At 42.6% G+C, this 24236-nt stretch overlaps 1 protein-coding gene across 2 annotated transcripts in view; it reads right to left on the bottom strand.

Moving 5' to 3' along the window:
- Window positions 1-24236, bottom strand: part of c2cd2l (c2cd2 like) — a 139288-nt gene that overhangs the window by 84796 nt on the left and 30256 nt on the right. The gene's annotated exons all lie outside the window — the stretch shown is intronic.

The following is a 24236-nucleotide window of genomic DNA, read 5'->3' as shown; positions in this document are numbered from 1 at the left end:
TTCAGACCGAACATCAGAATGGGGAAGAAGTGTGATCTAAGTGACTTTGACTGTGGAATGATTGTTGGTGCCAGACAGGGTGGTTTGAGTATCTCAGAAACTACTGAACTCTTGGGATTTTCACACACAACAGTCTCTAGAGTTTACAGACAATGGTGTGAAAAACAAAAAGCATTCAGTGAATGGTAGTTCTGTGGGTGAAAACACCTCGTTAATGAGAGAGGTCAGAGGAGAATGGCCAGACTGGTTCAAGCTGGCAGGAAGGCGACAGTAACTCAAATAACCACACGTTACAACAGTGGTGTGCAGAAGAACATCTCTCAATACACAACATGTCGAACTTTGAAGTGAACAGGCTTCACCACCAGAAGACCATGAACATACACTCAGTGACCATTTTATTAGGTGCAGAAGGTACATAATAAATTAGCCATTGAATGTAAATCAGTATGGTGGAACAGACTCGATGGGCCAAACGGCCTAATTCTACTCCTACGTCTAATGGTGTTATGGATGAAGGAATTGAATTTGCTGAAGCCATGTTTGCTGATTACACAAAGACAGGCGAGTTAGCAAGTTGTCAGGTAATGTGGGGTACCAGCAGAGGGTTTCAGAGAGGTTAGGAATTGGCAGATGGAGATAAATGATGTTTTTTGAAAAAGGAACATTATTTAAGTGGAGTGACGCTAGTTAACTAGATAAATAGATACTTCACTAATTCCAAAGGAAATTACAGTGTCACAGTAGCATTACAAGTGCACAGATATAAAAATATTAGAAGCAAGAAAGAATAAAAATAAGTTACCTTAAAAATAAGATGTATAAGATTTACAAGTCAAAGATTACAAGATTTACAAGATTTCCAAATTCACACTTATAAGATGGTAGTACAAGAATTACCATAATATTAACTGTAATGGGTGCATATTCACACAGTCCAGATAAGAAGTGATGGTAGTATTGCACAGGATGTGGTAAACAGAGGTTAATAACAGTCTAACAGGAGAGAGTCATCATTTCCCCAGCTATAGGCTGACTCATTATAAAGCCTAATGGTAAGACATAGGACTCTTTGGAGCGGCGCAGTTGTCTTACTTTATTATGGAAATTGTTCCTCTGTTCAGCCAAGGTGGCATGCAGACCGTGGAAGACATTGTCCAGAATTGCCAGGATTTTCCGTAGGGTCCTTTGTTTTACCACAGCCTCCAATGTGTCCAGTTTGACTCCTATAACAGAGCCAGCCTTTCTAATCAGTTTATTGAGCCCTTTGGCATCACCCGTGTTGATGACACCACATAGAAGATTGTACTGGCGACAACAGACTGGTAGAACATGTGAAGGAGAGGCCTGTATACTCCAAAGGACCTCAGTCTCCTCAGGAAGTAGAGGCGACTCTGGCCCTTCTGGTACACAGACTCTGTGTTGGTGCTCCACTGTCATCCAAGTGCACCCCTCAGGTCCTCACCACATCCACATTCTCACCATCAACAGTACCAGGGAACTGTGCAGGCTTAGTCTTCTCAAAATCTATCACCATCTCCTTTGTCTTACTGATGTTGGGCTGCAGATGATTCAGCTTGCACCATTCGACAAAGGCCTCCACCAGGGCCTTGTATTCATCCTCCCTTCATACACCCAACTATTGCTGAGTCACCAGAGAATTTCTGCACATGACATGACTCAGTGTTGTATCTAAAGTTCGAGGTATACAGGGTAAACAGGAAGGGAGCCAATACAGACCATGTGGGGCCCTAGTGCTGACACACAGTTCTGAGCTGCACAAACTGTGGTCTGCCAGATAGGTAGTCCATTATCCAGGGCACAATAGAAGTGCCAACCTGTACTGAACAGAACTTTTATCCCCAGCGACAAGGGCTATATAGTATTGAAGGCACTAGAAAAATCAAAAGCATGATCTTCACAGTGCTGCCCTGTTTATACAAATGGGAGTTGGCTCTGTTCAGCAGATAAATGACAGCATCACTGACTGCAATTTGCTCCTGGTAGGCAAACTGCAGGGGATCAAGGGCTGATCTGACCAGGGGTCGAAGGTGAGTCAGGACCAGCCTCCCTAGGGTCTTAATGATGTGTGAGGCCAGGGCCACTGGATGATAGTCATTCAAGACTTTCAGTTGGCCCTTCTTGGGTACACCACATGTGATGCCTTCCGTACAATCAGGACCCTTTCCAGGCTGAGACTCAGATTGAAAATGCACTGGAGAACTCAGCACACCCCTTCCGGACATTGGGTTCACACCTTCCAGCCACATCTCTAATGGGGCGAGATAACAAATAGAGATCCAAGGTTCCTGGTATAAAATATTAGCATACAAGTGTGTGATTCAGAGGGCTGATGGAACGTTGGCATTTATTGCAAAAGGTGTGGCTATTAAATGAGAGAAGTTCCAATGAAACTTCATAGGCTGTAGCTCAGACCACACCTGGAGAACTGTATATGGTGATAATGATAATATAGTCCCTAATGAAGGAAGGATTGTACTTATGGTATGCAGAGAAGGTTCACTCAGTTAATTCCTAGAATGACAATGTCATTCCTTTCGATGTTTTCTCCTGACACTACTTGTGTTTCAGTTCATCCCCAGTAGCTATGTAACAGAGGTCTCTCTGATCTAAGGGCTATTCTCTGGGGCATACACACAGACAGGCATCAAGTGCTGCTGGAACGTCATCAACTCAGTGAAAGACGCTCTTCGGTTGCCCCTAAACTTGGTGTGCCGGCACATTGAGATGACCTTGGAGGAAAGCTGCCAAATGTCCCAGTCCAGGCTGCAGGAGTACGTGCTGAGGGACACACTGAAGCCCAAGGACTCAGTGGGGAAGGACCGCAGTGTCCGCTACTGGACAGGGAGGGACCGGGCTGGGTGAGGAAACCCTTCAATTATTGTATCATAGTAGTGTACCAACCCAAGGAATCACAAGTGGCAATGGTGCAATTGGCTTTAAACAAAGTAATCGAACACTGAGTACATTGCCTACAAATTTAAAAATTGCACGGTTCATGCTTGTAAATACTTTTTATGAGAAATTAAGTTTAATTGGGTTTAAAAACTATTGTGAACCACTTGCAAAGGAAGTCCCTCAAGAAGGCAGCATTCATCTTTAAAGACCCGGACCATCCAGGACATGCCCTCTTCTCATTGCTACCATCAGGGAGGAGGCACATGAGCCTGAAGACACACACTCAATGTTTTAGGAAGAGCTTCTTCCCCTCCATCAGATTTCTTAACAGTCCACGAATCCATGAACACTACCTTGTCTTTTCCACTAATCCTCTTTGTAGCTTGTTGTGATTTTACTACTGCAAAACAAAAACTTTCATGACATATGTTAGTGACAATAAACCTGGTTTCTGACTGATAGGGCGATGTGATTGCATTAACTTCACCCTGACAACATCCAAGGTCAGGATTGAATCTGTCTCTCTCAAATTGTGAGGGAGCCTCACCACCTGGATTAGATTCAATGTTCTGGGGCAGCCGGCTAGTGTCGCCATGCTTTTGTGCCAACACAGCATACCCACAACTCACTAAACCTAAATCATACATCTTTGGAATGTGGGATGAAACCCACAGAGTCACAGGAAGTACATACAAACTTCATACAGACGGAGGTGGGAATCAAACCTCCAGCACTGTAAAGCGACTGGGATAACCACTGCACTACAGTGCCTTCATTACTTATTGCACCAAAGTGCTGCCCATCCATGAGAGAGTGGCTACAAATGAACATGGAAAAAAAGCTAAACAGGTGGGCCCGAAGACCAAGAGATCTTATTGAAACATACGATTCTGAGGAGACGGGGGTTGACTAGATGGATGAGATGGATGTTTAGACGATATTTCCCCTACTGGACAACATCTAAAGATAAAGGGCTAAATTCAGAATAAGGGATAATCCCAGGAGATCAGCAATTTGAGAGATACTCAAACCACCCCATCTGGCACCAACAATCATGCCATGGTCGAAGTTACTTAGATCACATTTCTTCCCCATTCTGATCTTTGGTCTGAACAACAAATGAACCACTTAACTATACCCGCATGCTTTTATGCATCGAGTTGCTGCCACATGACTGGCTAATTAGATACTTCCATTAACAAGCAGGTGTAATGGTGTACCTAATAAAGTGGCCACTGAGAGTGAGCAAAGCAGTGAAGGAGTGTTCATGGACCATTCAGAAATCTGATGGTGGATGGGAAGAAACTGTTCCTAAAACAATAAATGTGCATCTTCAGGCCCCTGTACCCCCTCCCATTTGGAAGTAGTGAGATATGGGAAGTGATGCATGATGTAGGAATTCATCATTCGGCCCATAGTCAGAGCCATCCTACCAATATCAATGCTTCATTTGTTACCTACTCTCTTGTATCACAATCAGCTCCCTGCCGCCTCCCCCCCCCAGATTCTACTATTCATCTATACACCAGGGACAACTTACAATGGGCAATTAATTTATCAACCTACATTTTGTTAGGATGTGGGAGGAAACTGGAGCACCTGATGGACATGGACATAGTGACGGGGAAATATACAAACTCTGAACTCCATAACCTTAGCTTTCCCAATAATTAATGATGCACTGCAATAAAGCATTATCTGGGTTTGCAAATAGCATCGGTAAATGTTCAACTGAGAGGTAATTTATTTATTTGGAGATACAACGTGGAACAGGCCCTTCCAGGTCACTGAGTCACTCCGCCCAGCAACCCACATATTTAACCCTAGCCTAATCACGGGACAACTTACAGTGCGCATTTAACCCGCTAACCGGTACATCGTTGGACTGTGGGAGGAACCCAGAGCACCCGGAGGAAACCCACGCAGACACAGGAAGGAATGTACAAACTTGCTTACAAAGGATGCCGGAAATGAACTCCAAACTCTGACAACAGCGTCACACGAACTGCTACACCACTGTGACGCCCCAATCAATGAGGTGGTACAATACAACGCTGCTTTGCAAGCACAGTACTGTTTTCTGTGGAGCAGTGGCAAGATCTGTGACTTCTGCATTCACTCAGCACTCGCTGCAAAGCTCTGCATATTGGAGCCTTGTAGCAACCCCAATGAGCAACTCTCTGTCTCCATAGAGACAGGAGGCCTTGGGGAATGGACCAGAATTCAAGCCAGTAGTATGTGCATATCTGCAGCTGGAGTTTAATGTCTTAATGAGCTTTCCCTGAACTTGGCTCCAGGCTAACCCCTGTGAAAGCATTATCCCTCTCGCCTGCCATTACCCACTCTACCTTTGCAATTTAAATGCCACAATATGATTCAGTTTAACTATTATTTATTATTATTTAGCGATAGAGCATATTAACAGGCTCTTTCAGCCCAACTATGCATCCATGTGACCAATTAACCTACTAGCCCGTACATCTTGGGAATGTGGGAGGAAACCAGAGCAACCGGAGGAAAATCACACACTGTCATGGGGAGAACGCACAGGTTTCTTACAGGCAGAGTGGAATTGAACCTGGGTCGCTGGCACTGTAATAGTGTTATGCTCATCGCTACACTACCACTAGAATAGGTGTGCAGTAGAATTCAAGCCAATACTACGCCATTAATAAAGGGGCAGATGCTGGGAAGTGACTTCCCCAGGCCAAGGAACATTGTACAATGGTAATAGTGCAGAAACTCAGAACAGCAGAGTGAGCTCAGGTATTCTTGCCAATATTTATTCTTCAATCAACATTAGTAACTAGATATTGTGCTATGGTGTCACTTGACAGGTTTTGAGAGTTGGGTGTCATCTTTCCTACATTATAGCAATGAAGATACTTAAAATCACTGAGTCATGGAGCACCACAGAACAAAAACAGGCCCATTTAGTCCATGCCAAATTGTTATTCTGCTTGGTTCCATCAACCCACATGTGGACCATAGCTCTCCATACCCCTCCCATCCATGTACTTATCTAAACTTCATTTAAATGTTGCTATCAAACCTGCATCCACCAGTTCCACTGGCAGCTCATTCCACACTCATATCACCCTCTGAGTGAAGTAGTTCCCCCTCATAATCCCCTTAAACATCTCACCCTTAACCCATGACCTCTAGTTCTAGTCTCACCCAAATACTGGAAAAATCCTGCTTGTACTTACCCTAGCTATACCCATCATAATTTTGGATCAGAATCAAAATCTGGTTTATTATCACTGGCATGGTCAGCTCTTTAAATCATACTGACATCTTTCCTGTAGGTAGGTGACCAGAACTGCACACAATACTCCAAATTAGGCCTCACCAACATCTTACATGACTTCAACATAACATCCCAACTTCTCCTACTCCTGTACTCAATACCTTGATTTATGAAGGCCAATTTACCAAATATAACAATTACAACACGGAAACAAGCCATCTCGGCTCTTCTAGTCCATGCCGACGCTTACACTCACCTAGTCCCACTGACCTGCACTCAGCCCATAACCCTCCATTCCTTTCCTGTCCATATACCTATCCAATTTTACTTTAAATGACAATACCAAACCTGCCTCTACCACTTCTACTGGAAGCTCATTCCACACAGCTACCACTCTCTGAGTAAAGAAATTCCCCCTCGCGTTACCCTTAAACTTTTGCCCCTTAACTCTCAACTCATGTCCTCTTGTTTGAATCTCCCCTACTCTCAATGGAAAAAGCCTATCCACGTCAACTCTATCTATCCCCTTCATAATTTTAAATACCTCTATCAAGTCCCCCCATCAACCTTCTACGCTCCAAAGAACAAAGAGCTAACTTGTTCAACCTTTCTCTATAACTTAGGTGCTGAAACCCAGGTAACATTCTAGTAAATCTCCTCTGTACTCTGTACTCTCTCTATTTTGTTAATATCTTTCCTATAATTCCGTGACCAGAACTGTACACAATACTCCAAATGTTTCCTTTATCTACCTGTGATGTCACTTTCAAGGAATAACAGATCTGTATTCCCAGATCCCTTCGTGCTCTGCCACTCACCTGGCTTGACTTTGACTTACTGGTTGCAAGCTGCTTTGGGTTGGTTGAAGGGCATCATTGCAGAAATTCTGATTTGGAACAATACAAATAATTAAGCTTTTTTGCTGGCAGATTCTGACCTTGACTTTTCCTCTCCTAACATGACTCTCAACTGAAGTAAAGAATGGCCAGCTGTGTGTGGTTGGATACATTCTTGTAAGATTAATCACAATGAACTGCCTGGACCAGTCAAACCAGCTTTGTTATTGAAAGCAGCTTTTGACAGGCTTCCTGAGAGATCCTGGCATTAACGATCTGCAGAGCATTGCCTAAATGGGTGGTTCAAAGTACATATATATTATACAGTACTTTGACATTTATTTTCTTGCAGACATTTACAGGAAGACAAAAGAAATGCAATATAATCTTTGAAAATGCATACATAAACGAAGATTGACAAACAGCTTTAACCTGGAAGCCTCATTCATTGACAGCCACCAAAGTTCAGTAAATAGAAGATCAATGATTCAAAAATTCTAGGCACACTAAAGTCATCAAGAAATTCCGACATCAGAGATATTACATTACATTTAACATCACAGAGATGAGGAGGAATTCCTTTGACCAAAGGATGATCAATCTGTGGAAAGTCATTGCCACAGATGGCTGTGGAGACTAAGTCACTGGGTGTATTAAAGCTGTAGATGATAGGTTCTTGATTAGTAAGGTTGTCAAAGGTTACAGGGAGAAGGTAGAGAAGGGAGTTGTAACAGAAAATAAATTAGCCATGATTGAATGGCAGAGAAGACTCAATGGTTGAATGGCCTAATTCTGCTCCCATGTCTTACGGCCTTAACATGACAATTTAAAGACAAATCTCTTCACTGGAAACTCTGAAAGATACAGCTCTCAAGGTTGCTACCACTGCAGAGTTTGCAACCATGCACTTCTACCATAGGAACATGGTAGGCCAGGTCTGGATCACAGATGAGACAGCTTACATATGAATTGGAAGTTGGTGTTAGTACTCCCTATCCATCTTACAGTCCCATTCAGGTGCTGTGTGGAATCCACCCCACTGCTGTGATCACCTGCCCCACACTGCAACTTGCCAGCATCTTAAAGAGCAAACATGAGTAACACACGTTGGTCTTGCCAACATTCATAGATGCCCTCGTGAATAAGTAAACACCTGTGCAAGAAAATAACATTTGTTAAACACTCACCTTCTTCCTAAAATTTCATGGTTGCAATGTGTCAGTATTATAACGAGGCAGTTAGAAATTAAAAGATGTTACTAATTTTCTCTTTTTTCTGTCTCTTAAATGACCCCAAATATTGTATGTTCAATTAACCACTTCACAAAAGTGCTCTGAGTTCTGTAGCTGAATGCAGCAGATATTTTGTGCATGGTGTAAGATGCCACAGAAATGAGATGAATGACAAGAGGAGATGCCTTTATTGGAGTGAATACTAGTTTGTTTCAAAATGACTGAATCTAAAACTCTCTGAAGAAATTGTATGCCCAGCTTTGGATGCACAAACATGCCCATTTTCTGATTTGTGCCAAAGGCTGATGTTCCCAGCTAAATATTCCTCTGAAAAATCATAACAAAGCCAGCATAAGACAGAGATTCAAGCGACTGATTCCGTATTGCCAGCAAGCACAAATCCAATTAAAGTTACCAGAACAGTTAATCTAATGGATTAAATTCAACTATGTTGGTCTGAAAATAAAGGGTTCCAAACCAGCCAGATGTCCACCTATTTAAAAACCTTAGAGAAACATTCATGGAGATGTTCAGAATCATAGAGGCAATTTTGATGGTGGAAATGGGAAGTAACTGTTCATGGTGGTAGGCTGGACAAAAAGCAAGCATGAGGTAACTCAATAAAAAAAGAGAGGAAGTGAGAAGAACATTTTTGAATGCTGTAAATTGTTATGCTGGTTGAGTATTTTTTTTTAAGAGATACAGCACAGTAACAGGCCCTTCCGGCCTAACAAGCCCATGTCACCCAATTGTGCCCAAGTTACTAACCTGTATGTCTTTGGAATGTGGGAGGAAACCCATGTGGTCATGGGATATAGACTTCTTACAGACAGCAGTAGAACTGAACCCAGGTCGCTGGTACTATAATAGTATTACGCTAATTGCTATGCTAACGTGCTGCCCATTTAAAGGGGAGAAACTGCAGATAAAGAGGACGGGCTCTCTCAAAGCAATAAAGGCATTTGGCCATGGTCTTCTAGTATCTGTTAATTCTCATTAGTTCCAAATAGGTAAAACTTCCAATTTATTAGCACATCCTTTTGGCTGAGTTTGGAAAATGAAAATTAATGTGTCCCGACATGGTTGGTTACCTGTGTGGCTGCTATGTCGCTCCACACATTGACAATTATAATTGTCCAGTTACACACGATGCAGCAATTCTCCCCTCAACACTCTTTTGTCAGCACTTTATCTCTTCCACCTGTCACCTCCCAGCTGTTTCATCCCTCATCCTACACCCAACCACCTTCCCTCTCACCTGGTTTCACCTAACACCTGCCAATTTGTATTCCACCCTCTTTCCCACCTTCTTATTCTGACTTCTGCCCCCTTCCCTTTCCAGTCCTGATTAAGGGTCTTGGCCCCAACATTGCCTTTTATTTTTTTTTACAGCTGTGTGGACCAACCACTGCTCTGAAGAGGAATTTTTTAAATGGCCTGAAAACTGTGTAGCGTTTTAATAAAAGAAAATTCCAGCTGTGTGGCAACATAGGCGACATGCACGAGAGCATTTCTGTTACTGCGATTCCACGCAGCTTCGAGGGAACAGTCTGAGATGCCAAATCCTTTTCACCTTCATAGATGCTGCCTGATCTGCTGATTTCCTCCAGCACTTTGTGTGCGTTGCTCAAGATTTTCAGCACACGTAGAACGCTTGTGTTTATGACTAATTCGTGCTTTTTCTTTTGGAGTTCACTCAACCTTTCCTCATAAAATATGCTCTCTAATCCAGGTAGCATCCTCTGCACTCTCCCTAAACTTTTCACATCTAATAAAGTAAATGCTCTACAGACTCTCAAACCCCACAAACAGAGGAGGAATTTTCACTCAACAACCAGTACATTCATCTTGCAAATCCAACACTTACTTAGCATGCTAACAGTTAATGCTTTGCAATAATCACTGGGGAGCCCTGGAGCACACCTCCACTGGAGGATAGTTACATTAGATTGACTGTATTAAATTTATTCAAGGAATGGCATCCTGAGAGACATAAAAGGGTGCTAGGTAAATGCTTTGGCTTCACTGAATGCAAGCTGATGGTTGAGTTGACACAATGCATTAATGCAGCTTGGCTCGTTCATGGCCCACTACACATGGAAAAAGCGTCTGTTTGCAGAGGTCAGAAGAGATGATTAAATTATAAGTGGCAAGCCATTTATTATTAAACTAATGTGTCTGGAAAGTAATAGTACATGGAACACTACAGCACAGTACAGGCACATTGGCCCACAACCTTTTAACCTACTCTAAGATCAATCTAACCCTTCCCTCCTACATAGCCCTCCATTTTTCTGTCATTCATGTGCCTATCTAAGAGTTTCTTAAATGTCACTAATGTGTATGCCTCTACCACCAGACCTGTGAGGGCGTTCTATGTACCCCCCCCCCCCACTCTCTGTGTAAAATAACCTACCTCTGATATTCCCCCTCATACTTCCCTCCAATCACTTCAAAGTAACGTCCCTCATATTAGCCCTATTCATCCTGAGAAAAAGTCTCTGGCTGTTCACTTGATCCATGCTTATCATCTTGTGTACCTCTATCACAAGTGAAGTTAAGATGGTGCCAAATAGCTGCCTTTTTGAGTTCATGTACAGAAACAACACAAATTCCTCTTTAATGTCCTCTAAATTCTTCTTTAATGTCTCTTTTTTTCCCCTTTTCAAGGTAACTAGGGTTTTATCAAGGTCTTTGATCTGCAACGGCACTCAAAACTGTGGTTTTTCATGTTGGTTGAGTTATCACAGGGTTAAAGATGAAACTTGCACAAAAAATACAACAACCTGTGACATATACAAAGAGCATGGCCGGCAGACAAAAATAAATGGACTGCTCAGGAAAGAGAAAAAGATTTCTTTTAAATGGCAATTTCAAAAAGATTACTAATTTGCATGCTGTCGATAAAAAAGATCAGATAATGATGACAGTGACACAAGACTGGGCAGTCATAGGATTTACAATGTGGAAACTAATAGGAGACAAACAATATGGCTTACACCAGAAGTGAACGGCAGATTAATTAAAATAGAATTGGCTCAGCTGTTTCAGTCATTCCACCAAATGAGTTTGAACAGCATTTCAAAGATACTGAACTGAAGCCTGCAGATATCCAACTAAGAACTTACACAGGAGAAAATATCACTCCTGCGGGAATGATATTTGTAACAGTGAAATACATCAATTTGAGGAAACTATGGGAGAGGAGGTTAGTTCACCAGTAGAGCAAGTAAATAGACAGTGTGTGAGGGAGGAAAGGCAGGTGATGGAGAAGGGATGTGCTCAGCCCGAAGATGTAGGGGAGAAGAAAGAAAAGGATAATAAATTTGAATGCATTGTTAGGGATGAAAAGAGAGGAGGAGGTGGAGAGTATCTTAAATGTATCTATTTTAATGCTAGGAGCATTGTAAGAAAGGTGGATGAGGTTAAAGCGTGGATTGCTACCTGAAATTATGATGTTGTAGCTATTAGTGAAACATGATTGCAGGAAGGGTGTGATTGGCAACTAAATATTCCTGGATTTAGTTGCTTCAGGTGTGATAGAGTAGGAGGGGCCAGAGGAGGAGGTGTTGCATTGCTTGTCCGAGAAAATCTTATGGCGGTGCTTTGGAAGGGTAGATTAGAGAGCTCCTCTAGGGAGACTATTTGGGTGGAATTGAGGAATGGGAAAGGTGTAGTAACACTGATAGGAGTGTATTATAGGCCACCTAATGGGGAGCGTGAGTTGGAAGAGCAAATGTGTAAGGAGATAGCAGATATTTGTAGTAAACACAAGGTGGTGATTGTGGGAGATTTTAGTTTTCCACACGTAGACTGGGAAGCTCATTCTGTAAAAGGGCTGGATGGTTTAGAATTTGTGAAATGTGTGCAGGATAGTTTTTTGCAACAATACATAGAAGTACCGACTAGAGATGGGGCAGTGTTGGATCTCCTGTTAGGGAATGCGATAGGTCAGCTGACAGATGTATGCGTTGGGGAGCACTTCGGGTCCAGTGATCACAATAGCATTAGCTTCAATATAATTATGGAGAAGGACAGGACAGGACCTAGAGTTGAGATTTTTGATTGGAGAAAGGCTAACTTTGAGGAGATGCGAAGGGATTTAGAGAGAGTGGATTGGGTCAAGTTGTTTTATGGGAAGGATGTAATAGAGAAATGGAGGTCATTTAAGGGTGAAATTATGAGGGTACAGAATCTTTATGTTCCTGTTAGGTTGAAAGGAAAGGTTAAAGGTTTGAAAGCACCATGGTTTTCAAGGGATATTTGTAATTTGGTTCGGAAAAAGAGGGATGTCTACAATTGATATAGGCAGCATGGAGTAAAGGAATTGCTCGAGTAATATAAAGAATGTAAAAGGAATCTTAAGAAAGAGATTAGAAAAGCTAAAAGAAGATACGAGGTTGGTTTGGCAAATAAGGTGAAAGTAAATCAGAAAGGTTTCTACAGTTATATTAAAAGCAAGAGGATAGTGAGGGATAAAATTGGCCCCTTAGAGAATCAGAGTGGTCAGCTATGTGTGGAGCCGAGGGAGATGGGAGAGATTTTGAACGATTTCTTCTCTTCGGTATTCACTAAGGAGAAGGATATTGAATTGTGTAAGGTGTGGGAAACAAGTAAGGAAGTTATGGAACCTATGACAATTAAAGAGGTGGAAGTACTGGCGCTTTTAAGAAATTTAAAAGTGGATAAATCTCCAGGTCCTGACAGGATATTCCCCAGGACCTTGAGGGAAGTTTGTGTAGAGATAGCAGGAGCTCTGACGGAGATCTTTAAGATGTCATTAGAAACGGGGATTGTGCCAGAGGATTGGCGTATTGCTCATGTGGTTCCATTGTTTAAAAAGGGTTCTAGAAGTAAGCCTAGCAATTATAGACCTGTCAGTTTGACATCAGTGGTGGGTAAATTAATGGAAAGTATTCTTAGAGATAGTATTAATAATTATCTGGATAGACAGGATCTGATTAGGAGTAGCCAGCATGGATTTGTGCGTGGAAGGTCATGTTTGACAAACCTTATTGAATTTTTTGAAGAAGTTATGAGGAATGCTGACGAGGGTAAGGCAGTGGATGTAGTCTATATGGACTTCAGCAAAGCCTTTGACAAAGTTCCACATGGAAGGTTAGTTAAGAAGGTTCAGTCGTTAGGTATTAATGCTGGAGTAATAAAATGGTTTCAACAGTGGCTATGGGAGATGCCAGAGAGTAGTGGTGGATAATTGTTTATCGGGATGGAGGCCGGTGACTAGCGGGGTGCCTCAGGGATCTGTTTTGGGCCCAATGTTGTTTGTAATATACATAAATGATCCGGATGATGGGGTGGTAAATTGGATTAGTAAGTATGCCGATGATACTAAGGTAGGAGGTTTTGTGGATAATGAGGTGGGTTTTCAAAGCTTGCAGGGAGATTTATGCCGGTTAGAAGAATGGGCTGAATGTTGGCAGATGGAGTTTAATGCTGAGAAGTGTGAGGTTCTACATTTTGGCAGGAGTAATCCAAATAGAACATACAGGGTAAATGGTAGGGAATTGAGGAATGCAGAGGAACAGAGAGATCTAGGAATAACAGTGCATAGTTCCCTGAAGGTGGAGTCTCATGTAGATAGAGTGGTGAAGAAGGCTTTTGGAATGCTGGCCTTTATAAATCAGAGCATTGAGTACAGAAGTTGGGATGTAATGTTAAAATTGTACAAGGCATTGGTAAGGCCAAATTTGGAATATTGTGTACAGTTCTGGTCACCGAATTATAGGAAAGATATCAATAAATTAGAGAGAGTGCAGAGACGATTTACTAGTGTTATGAAGGTAACACAGCTCTGAGGGACCGAAGGAGCGGGAGCAGCCCCCTCCTTCTGGAGAATCACAAGATCGCTATTAATTCGGGACTCGGAAATGAGAGACAATGCAACGGTTTTGACCATTTGTTCTTAGAGGCACCTGTGTCACGTGCAAGTCCGGGCTACGTGACAACTATCATGAACCTGAACACCCTCGGGCCATGTGGGGGTGGAGATTGCATCCCCCTACTTTGATGGACAGCTACAACTCTGCAAGTAAAGATAAAAGCGGACAGCAGGAGGCAGTACCCTAGTGATGCACCAGAGGAACTTGCTCGCTCAACGCTCCCGTGAGAGCTGGAAGCCACTCAACGCCACGTGTACTCCTAACCCCTTTGCCTGGGGAGCGGGTGGCTGATACTACCGAGAAGGACTTCGATCTAACAACGGGGAAAACAACGCTCCCTTGATTTTAACTGAGTGGCTTCATAAAGACACGGGCAAGTTTTCTTTTCGTTTTCACCAATCCCTCTAAGACACGTGAAACCCAACAATTCCTCGAAAGACTTCTGAATGACTCTTTAGATTTCCAATGGACAAAAGTATTATCCCCTAGACAACAGCCGAGATTAATGATGATTATGACTATACCCGGGCTTTAGATTACGTATTGGTGATGTGCATTATCTGAATGTTTGCATTAACCTTTCTTTTGTGCCCCTTTATAAATAAAAACGTTTGAAAATAGTGACATCAGACTTCAACAGACCTCTCTATCTTTGCTGGTAAGTTATCCAGTTACAGGATACGTAACACGAGGATGTTACCTGGGTTTCAGCACTTAAGTAACAGAGAAAGGTTGAACAAGTTAGGTCTCTATTCATTGGAGCGTAGAAGGTTGAGGGGGGATTTGATCGAGTTATTTAAAATTTTGAGAGGGATAGATAGAGTTGACATGAATAGGCTGTTTCCATTGAGAGTAGGGGAGATTCAAACGAGAGGACATGATTTGAGAGTTAGGGGGCAGAAGTTTAAGGGAAACACGAGGGGGTATTTCTTTACTCAGAGAGTGATAGCTGTGTGGAATGAGCTTCCTGTAGACGTAGTAGAGGCCAGTTCAGTTGTGTCATTTAAGGTAAAATTGTATAGGTATATGGACAGGAAAGGAGTGGAGGGTTATGGGCTGAGTGCGGGTAGGTGGTACTAGGTGAGATTAAGAGTTCAGCACGGACTAGGAGGGCCGAGATGGCCTGTTTCCGTGCTGTGATTGTTATATGGTTATATGAAATACAACAACCTACAAGCCAAAGCCAGCCGGATAAATGAAAGGCCAAAAATAAAAGGAAACAATAGAGATTCGTCAACTGATGTTGTGGATATGGAAACCAAGCAGAGAGATCAGATCGTAAAGGGATCAACAGAAGGAAAGTCAAGAGAATACTCCAGTGAACCAAATGGACCTTCCCAAGATCAAGATGCACATCCCAGAAAGAAGAAAAAGGAAAAGCAAGACGAGGATAACACAGGTGCTATGGAAGTGGAAAAGGATAAGCGAGACCTAATTCCTTGAAAAATTAGCAAATTCAGAGACATTCATAAGAAACAAGAAAAAGAAAGGTGTGAAAGAGAGTGGAACACGAGAAAGAAGAGTGGGAATGAGAACATAAGCAAGACCATGGGAAAACGGAGTACAAGGAAGCACAACCGAGAAAAGAAGAAAGGTGTCCAGAGGAGTCAGAGCCACTTCTTGCAGTCTCAGAGTCAACTCCTACAACCACCATGGAGAAGGCTCCAGAATCTGAGCAGGGAGGAGTGTATAATATAACAGTAATATTTGAGTAGTATTGCAAATATATTGTTTGATTACGCATTCTCTGGTGTTTAAATAATTCATTATGGGTTATATGTAAAAGCACGTGCACAGCATGCGTCATCATGCCACTGCCCATTACGTACACACCTTGGTTAAAGTAAAAACAAAGTTAGATATGTTTTCCAAACTCCCTTGTTTTTATTTTGATTAGTTTGATGCTTTAAAGTTACAAAACATAACAATGTTTAAGGTGAGAGAGGGATGGTTTAAGGGAGATGTATGGGGCAAGTATTTATTTTTTTTATGTGCAATGTGATAGGTAACTGGAACAGGCTTCTAGTGGTAGTGGTAGAAGCAGATATGATAGTGGCATTTAAGGGACTGCTAGACAGACATCTGAATACGCTGGGAACAGAAGAGTTCAGTTTCAAATTTAGGTTATTGTCATTCAATAACATGTATACTGCTGAATGAAACCTTGGATCAAGGTGCATAACAATATGTATAACTCACAGACATAACACATAAAGTAATATTACCACAATAAATTAATAATAAGTTGCATACACGATACAAGTAAACAGTATAACACTACTGTCGCTTCATACATGATGAGACCTGTGTGGTGGCAGGAGGTTCTGTAGTCTGATGGCCCAGGGGAAGAAGCTGTTTCCATCCTAACAATTCTTGTCCTAATTCTATGGTACCTCCTGCCTGCCTGGGGTCAAAGAGACTGTGGGACGGATGGGAGAAATCATTGCCAATGCTTAGGGCCCTGCTTACACAGCACTCCTGATAAATATCTCTAATGGGTGGAAGAGAGACTGCCCAATGTGATCCTCTCAACAGTCACCACAATCCTTTGTAGGGACTTGCAGTCAGATACCTTGCAATTCCCGTACCAGACCATGATGCAGCTGGTCAGGACACTCTCGACGGTGCTCCTGTAAAAATTGATTAGAATGGGGGAGTGGAGCTTCACTCACCTCCACCTCCTCAGGAAGTGGAGACGCTGCTGTGCTTTCTTGACCAAAGAAGCTGTGTTGAGGGACCGGGTGAGATCGTCCATTACTGCACTCCCAGAAACTTGGTAATCTTAACTCTCTCCACGTGTACATGCAGTGAGTAGAGGTCAGCCAGCACCTTCACCACTTTGGTCTCATCCATGTTGAGACTCAAGTTGCTGTGCACACATCAATCTACCAGCTGCTCTACCTTCTCTCTGTACACTCTCATGTCAAAGTTATTCATGAGGCCAACCACTGTTGTGTCATCAGCAAACTTGATGATTCAGTTTGAACTGGATCTAGCAATGCAGTCATACATTAGCGGCATGGGCTGAGCACACAGTCCTGGGGAGCACTGGTGCTCAACGTGATGGAGCTAGAGAGGTTTCTGTCAACACAGACAGACAGCGATCTTTCTGTCGAGAATCCAAGATCCAGTTACAGAGAGAAATGTTGAGACCCAACAAGGACAATTTACCCACCAGCTTCCGACGGATGATCCTATTAAATTCCGAGCTGAAATCCATAAACAGCATTCTGGCATATGAGGCACTATTTTTCAAGTGGGATAGGGTCCAATGTAGCAGGAAGATGGGGATTAATGTGATCCATAACCACCCGCTCAAAGCACTTCACTATTGTTGAGGTCAGTGCCACTGGACGGTAGTTGTTAAGGCGGGTTACCGTCGCCCTCTTGGGCACTGGGGTGATGGTGGCTGCCTTGAAGCCTGAGGGGACAGTGGACTGTTCCTGAGAGATGTTGAAGATATCTGTTAGAACAATTGCATGGGCATCAATGTACATGCAAAAGAGCCATTGAGCACAACTGTTCAAACATGGTTGGTTTTTTTTAAACCCCTTTCTCTTATATTCTCCCCTTAACCCTTAACCCTCTTAACAATCCAAAACCTGTCAATCTCTGCCTTAAATACGCCCACTGACTTGGCCTCCACAACCCTTTATGGCAATGGATTCTTCATATTCACCACTCTCTTCCTCATCTCAGCTTTAAGGGAATTCCCTTTAGCCTCAGTCTGCCCTTGCATACTAGGACAACACTTTCATCAGTGCACATGCCCAACACGTTGACTGAGAGGCAAAGCTGACACATCTTAGTAAACTATTCCGTTAGTGAGGAAGCTCACAAGTCAGAGTTTTTATATATCAGCCAGTTATTAATTCAGGAGAAATGGACTGTGGTTAGAATGCAGAGCTTCTGCAGATAGGCAGTGACTAAGCAAAACAGCATGGATGTACTTAAGGAACAAAAGATAAAGAGAGATTAGCTTATTTGTCACATGTACATCAAAACATACAGTGAAATGTATTGTCTGTGTTAATGATCAACACAGTCCAAGGATGCACTGGGAGCAGCTTGCAAGTTCCTGTTGCCAACATAGCATACCTACAACTCACTAACCCTAAACTGCACAATTTTTGGAATGTGAGAGGAAAGCGGAGCACTCAGATGAAACCCACGAGGTCACAGTGAGAATGTAGAAACTCCTTACAGAGAGCAGCAGAAATTGAACCCTGATTTATAGCTCACACTGTAAAGTGTCATGCTAACATGCTGCCCACTGCATACAGAAGTGAGAAAGTGGTTGAAGGGTTTTGGATGTGGATTCTTGGGCAGATCATGGAGATGGACACTATTGGTACAAATGGCCTATATCACTGCATTAAATCCCAAGCACTCCCATCTTCTGTCTTCTCACATACCAATCATCATTGCCTGTTACAATGAAACTGCTTTTACGGAACACCATTTCACTTCAGTCAAGAAATACCTGAGATCATAATGGAGAAGAAATGCAAAATTTCATTACCCTGCTTTCCCTAGCTGGCAAACTCCTCACAAATCCAAAAAACCACCAGATGTTCTGCCTTCCTCAGTTCCCTTCTGATTATATAATGCTCAGTCTTTTCCCAATCAATCTTTTGCAAAGCCAAAAATTAATTTTGAAAGTGAACTGCTGCCCTGGGGGGATGAATCATGTTGCAGTCCAGCAGCATATTTCCCCAGTGGTTTTGTGTTGAGTCATGTGGAAACAGTAAGTAGCACAAGTCTCTCAGCTTCCCTTAAGCAGCTCGCCTTTCTGCATGAAAAAAACGCTGAAAGCTTTCCACACTTCCCAGCAAACCCTGTTGAAAATCATTTGTCAATTTACGATGGATTTATCTTACTTTGCGGTTGTGTCAAGTTCCCCAGCACAATGCACTTTATATACATATTTAATTTGATTTCCACTTGCCATCTGCAAGCATCCATCCTACCATTTGAAACTCACTGTGGGCTTCAGTCCATTCAGACAGGGATAACCCCATATCAAAGTCCCAGTGGGGTGGAACAGTAGCATAGCAGTTAGCATAATGCTTTACAGTGCAAGTGACTGTGTGTAAGGAGTTTCTTCCATGACCATGTGGGTTTCCTCCAGGTGCTCCGGTATCCTCCCACATTACAAACACATACAGTTAGGGTCAGTTAGTAAGTTGTATGCATGCTACGTTGGTGCAGGAAGAGCTGCGACACTCGTTGGCTGCCCCCAGCACATCCTCTGATTGTAACAATCGCTGATACAAATGACACAGTTCACTGTATGTTTGATGTACGTATGACGTGACAAATAAAGCTAATCTTTAAGCGTTATATTGGCCAGTGATAAGTCTGTTCCTCAATTGCCTCAGTAACTGTCCCTTAATCTTTGAGGAAATAAACTTCCTGTGAAGTTTGCCAGTGCTTCCATTTTTGATCTGAGGAGATCTGAGAACACTTACAGTTAAATTGCCTCTTAAATGTTCACACTTTCAGAATGATGACAGGTGACATCGTTATGCTGATAAAACAGTCCCACAAGACAACAGGACAGGGGACAATTTTTGTCTTCCTATAGCTTTCTACATCCATGAGGGCTTCAGTCTAACACCTGGAATTTTCAGCATTTGCGGGAGAGGTCCCCGGACTGAAAATCTAACCTTGTGAGTGTGGCTGTGGATAAATTGTTCTTGTCTCTTGAGAACAAAGCTCTGCTGTTGAACTAAGATTGCCAGAGTGCCATTTTTCAGGAGAGGTCCTACCTATCCGATGGATGGTCAGAAATAAAACTCCATAGCAAGGGACTGAAGAGGAACAGGGGAGTTATAACATCGCTTACATTAAAACCGGTCATTACCACACGGTTTGTGAGATCACCTGCAAAGAAACTTCTGACATTTTCTAACTGCTGAGAATTTCAATGACTTCCCAGAGAGAAGTTTACAAGATTACCGAGTATTCAACTGGCATCTTTTTCCCAGGCTGAAACAATTAAAACTCAAGAGCGTGTACTTAGGTGAGAGGGGGGCAGAGATGTGCAGGGCAAGATTTATTTCTACACAGAGGCTAGCAGATGCCTGGAATGCACTACCAGGGCTGGGAATGGAGGAAACTATAACAGAGGTGATAAGAGGCTCTGAGATAGGCACGTGAATGTGCAGAGAATGGAGAGACATGGACATTGTGTAGGCAGAAGGGATTAGCATTTAATTACTCGTTTAATTAGTTCAGCACAATAACACTGGCCAAAAGGACCGTTCCTGAGTTGTACAGATCTGTTCTATGGTTGTAAAGCATATGGGGGTGCCAAGAGGCTATAAAAATGTAGGGCTGTTTCTTACTGATTGTTTCTGGGAGTGATAATTATCTCATTTTGCCATCATTTCTTATTGTTTAATCACTCCTGCCCTCCAATGTGATGCACATCTTCCCAGGGTGAAACAGCCAAGATTCAAGATTGTTTAATGCCTTTCTCTGTACACAAGTGTAAAGGAGAATGAAATAATTGTTATTCTGGATCTGATGCAGCCGAAAATACATCATAAGATAAAGATTACAATAAATATAAATACATAAGATACACAGATTGATTGATTGTCCATAAAGTGATGCTAGGCTGCACAGGAGCCACGTTCCACTTCCTACCTCCCAACAAAAAGGCCATCACAATACATACGACAGTGCATCGGAGATAAGTGCAATCCTGAACTAACAGTATTTATACCTCTAGGAGACTCAATGCTCATTGGGATATCTATTGCAAGGTGAATGACAGGAAACAATAAAGTAGTGGTGGAGTCAGTGGGTGGACAACCAATTTCCTATCACTACCCGCATAGCTTTGCCTGCCTTCACAGTATATCATCCTGATCTGTCACTTTCACTTTCCATCCTTAGACAGCTGGCTGGAGTGCTTACCCTGGCTTTGGACTTGCCCAAACACATCCACCTCTGACACCTTCCCGTGGTTATCCAGCAAAGGAGAAAACTTTTCATGAAGAATGGGTTGGATACAGCCACAGAGCACATTCACAAGCAGGTGATTATGAAATGTTCCACTTCCTGCCTCACTACACAAAGACCGCCACAATACGTACTGTGGTGCATTGGGGGATAAACCCAAATGAGAATTGGTGACTACTTATACCCCTAGGAGACTCAACACTGCAAACACCCCTATTGTAAACTACTAACGACACACATATGCATAATGATGTCATCAAGTTGCACATCTGCACACATTCCAGTCACCAGGATTGATCTTGGTTCCTGCTGCAGTCTGAGCATGTCCTCCCTGTGATCTCATTGCCTTTCCTTGGCTGCTCGGCTTTCCCCCTCATCCCAAAGATGTTCTAGAAGTTAACTTGCCACAGAAGGAATCTAATTTACTCCTCACAGAAGAAATCTAATAAGAATTGGTGGGCATGCATACACTTGCTAGGCCAAATGGCCTCATTCTGCACAGTTATAGGAAGATGAGGCAAAGATCACTGCAACACAACGGATTCGGCAGATACTGGAAATCCAGAGCAACACACACAAAGCGCTGGAGGAACTCAGCGGGTCAGACAGCATCTGTGGAAATGAATAAAAGGTCGATGGTTCAGACTGAGACATTTCCTCAGGACATCCCCATCAATTCCATAGATACAACCTGAGCTGCTGAGTTCTTCCAGCATTTTGTGTGTGTTGGATAATTCAGACATTTTGACACAAAGTTAAAATTATGAAGTGAAAGACATAGAAGCCATTTCTTCACTTAAGTGGCAGCTGGAATGAATCCCACCAAAGGTGGCAGGATCACCTGAGGGTGATACCTGTAGCTCCCGCCCAAATCTCAACTATCCCAGCTTGGAAAAACATTGCTTTTCCCTCTGTAGCTCTGCCACCACAAAAAAATAACACCAAATGGCACCAAGTTCAGACCTTGGCTGGTGAAGACTAAGCAGTGATCTGTCACTGGGTTACAACCCTGGAATTTCATTCTTAATACTGATTTCCTTCAATCATGATAACTCGACTCAATAATTGTTTGTCCCACCCCCAACAGGGAAGAGGCTACATAGCATCCACGCCAGGACCACCGGACTCAAAAACTGTTATTTTTCCCGAGCAGTAAGGCTGATCAATACTGCCATCCACTAACCCACCCCTCCACACCCCTCAACCTCTTTCCTGTCAGGGTCACCTTCTGTACAGACACTGCTGTGCCTAGCGTCACATTATGGATATACAATCAATGTATATAAGCTATCTTATGTATTGATATTTATTGTGTTCTTTATCTCATAGTCTTTTTGTGCTGCACCAGATCCGGAGTAACAATTATTTAATTCTCCTTTACACTTGTGTACAGGAAATAGCATTAAACAATCTTGAATGCACAAAGGCAATAAACGCTTACCTTACAAGTACGTGTCTAATACCCAAAGATCTTTTAATGCAGGTTTTTATTGATGGCAGTTGGTTCACAGAGTTATAGAGCAATACAGCACAGTCCCAGGCCCTTCAGCCCAACTGGTCCATATCAACCAGTGCCACCATATTCTTGCATTTGGCCCATATCCGTCCAACTCTTGCTCCGCCATGCACCTAACCAAGTGCTTCTACATTTTCTAGTACCTCCTCAACCACGTCCTTTGGCAGTTCATTCCATGTACTCACCACTCTCTGGGTGAAGAAGTTAACCCTCATACTCCTTTCAAATCCTTCCCCCCTCACATTAAACCTATGCCCCTAGTGTTGGATTCCCCTAGTATAAGACCATAAGATATAGGAGCAGAATTAGGCATTTAGCCCATCGAGTCTGCTCCACCATTCCATCATGGCTGATTTATTATCCCTCTCAACCTCATTCTCCTGTATTCTCTCCATAACTGACGCCCTGACTAATTAAGAACCTATCTACCTCCCCTTTAAATATACCCAATGATTTGGCTTCCATGGCCATTTGTGGCAATGAATTCCACAGATTTACCACCATCTAGCTGAAGAAATTTCTCCTCATCTGTTCTAAATGGATGTTCCTCTATTCTGCAGCTGTGCCCTCTGGTCTTAGACTCTCTCACTATAGGAAACATCCTCTCCACTTCCACTCTGCCTAGGCCTTTTAATATTCAGTAGGTTTCAATGACAATCAAAAATACTTACATTCCCCAGCAGTAAGGCTGATCAACAGCCCGACCCACTAAATCCACATTAACACGCCCCCAACCACCACGAATTTATCGTCACCTTATGTACAGACACAGCTGTGACATGTTCATCGTGGTTCAAACAGGATTTGACCTGGTTGCTACCTCCTGGCATTTAGTATTTGCAGCTCTAGTCCAGTTCCAGTTTTCCCATAAGTAACAGTAGTCCATATGATATACATACTGTATTTAGTATAACACAACAGTCATTATGGCAAAATAAATGCCCATAACCACATACAGAATAAATGAAGCAAAAACAGAAAAGACTGTAAGTCCTCCAGCATTTTGTGTATGTTAATTAGGATTTCCAGCATCTGTAGAATCTCAGTACACAGCAGGTGAGCCTCACGCTTGCCGCCAGATGCGATTGTGAGTCCGGGGTGTGTAGCTGTCAATCAGAGAGCTTATGACAGACACATATCCTCTCTCTTGCAAGTAGTATTTCTTGCCCTTTCTCATTTTCCCGGGAGAGGTGACAATGATTCTCTATCCAGAACCAGTGCTATTGGAGTGGTTGCATTTACAAAAGCAGAAGCAAGTTCAGGTTTACTATCACTGAAATACACTCAGTGGCTACTTTATTAGGTTCACCTGTACAGCTGCTCGTTAATGCAAACATCTAATCAGCCAATCATGTGGCTGCAACTCAATGTATAAAAGCATGCAGACATGGTCAAGAGGTTCCGTTGTTGTTCAGACCAAACATCAGAAAAGTAAAGAAATGTGGTCTCAATGACCTTGACTGTGGAATGATTGTTGGTGCCAGATGGGATGGCTTGAGTATCTCAGAAACTGCTGATCTCCTGGGATTTTCATGCACAACGGTCTCTAGAATGTATAGAGAATGGTGTGAAAACACCAAAATTTCCAGTGAGCAGCAGTTCTATGGGTGA

Source organism: Hypanus sabinus, chromosome X2, assembly GCF_030144855.1.
Source record: "Hypanus sabinus isolate sHypSab1 chromosome X2, sHypSab1.hap1, whole genome shotgun sequence".
Taxonomy (NCBI): Eukaryota; Metazoa; Chordata; class Chondrichthyes; order Myliobatiformes; family Dasyatidae; genus Hypanus; species Hypanus sabinus.
The sequence above is the reverse complement of the archived record's forward strand: the minus strand, read 5'-3'. Positions and strand labels throughout refer to the sequence as shown.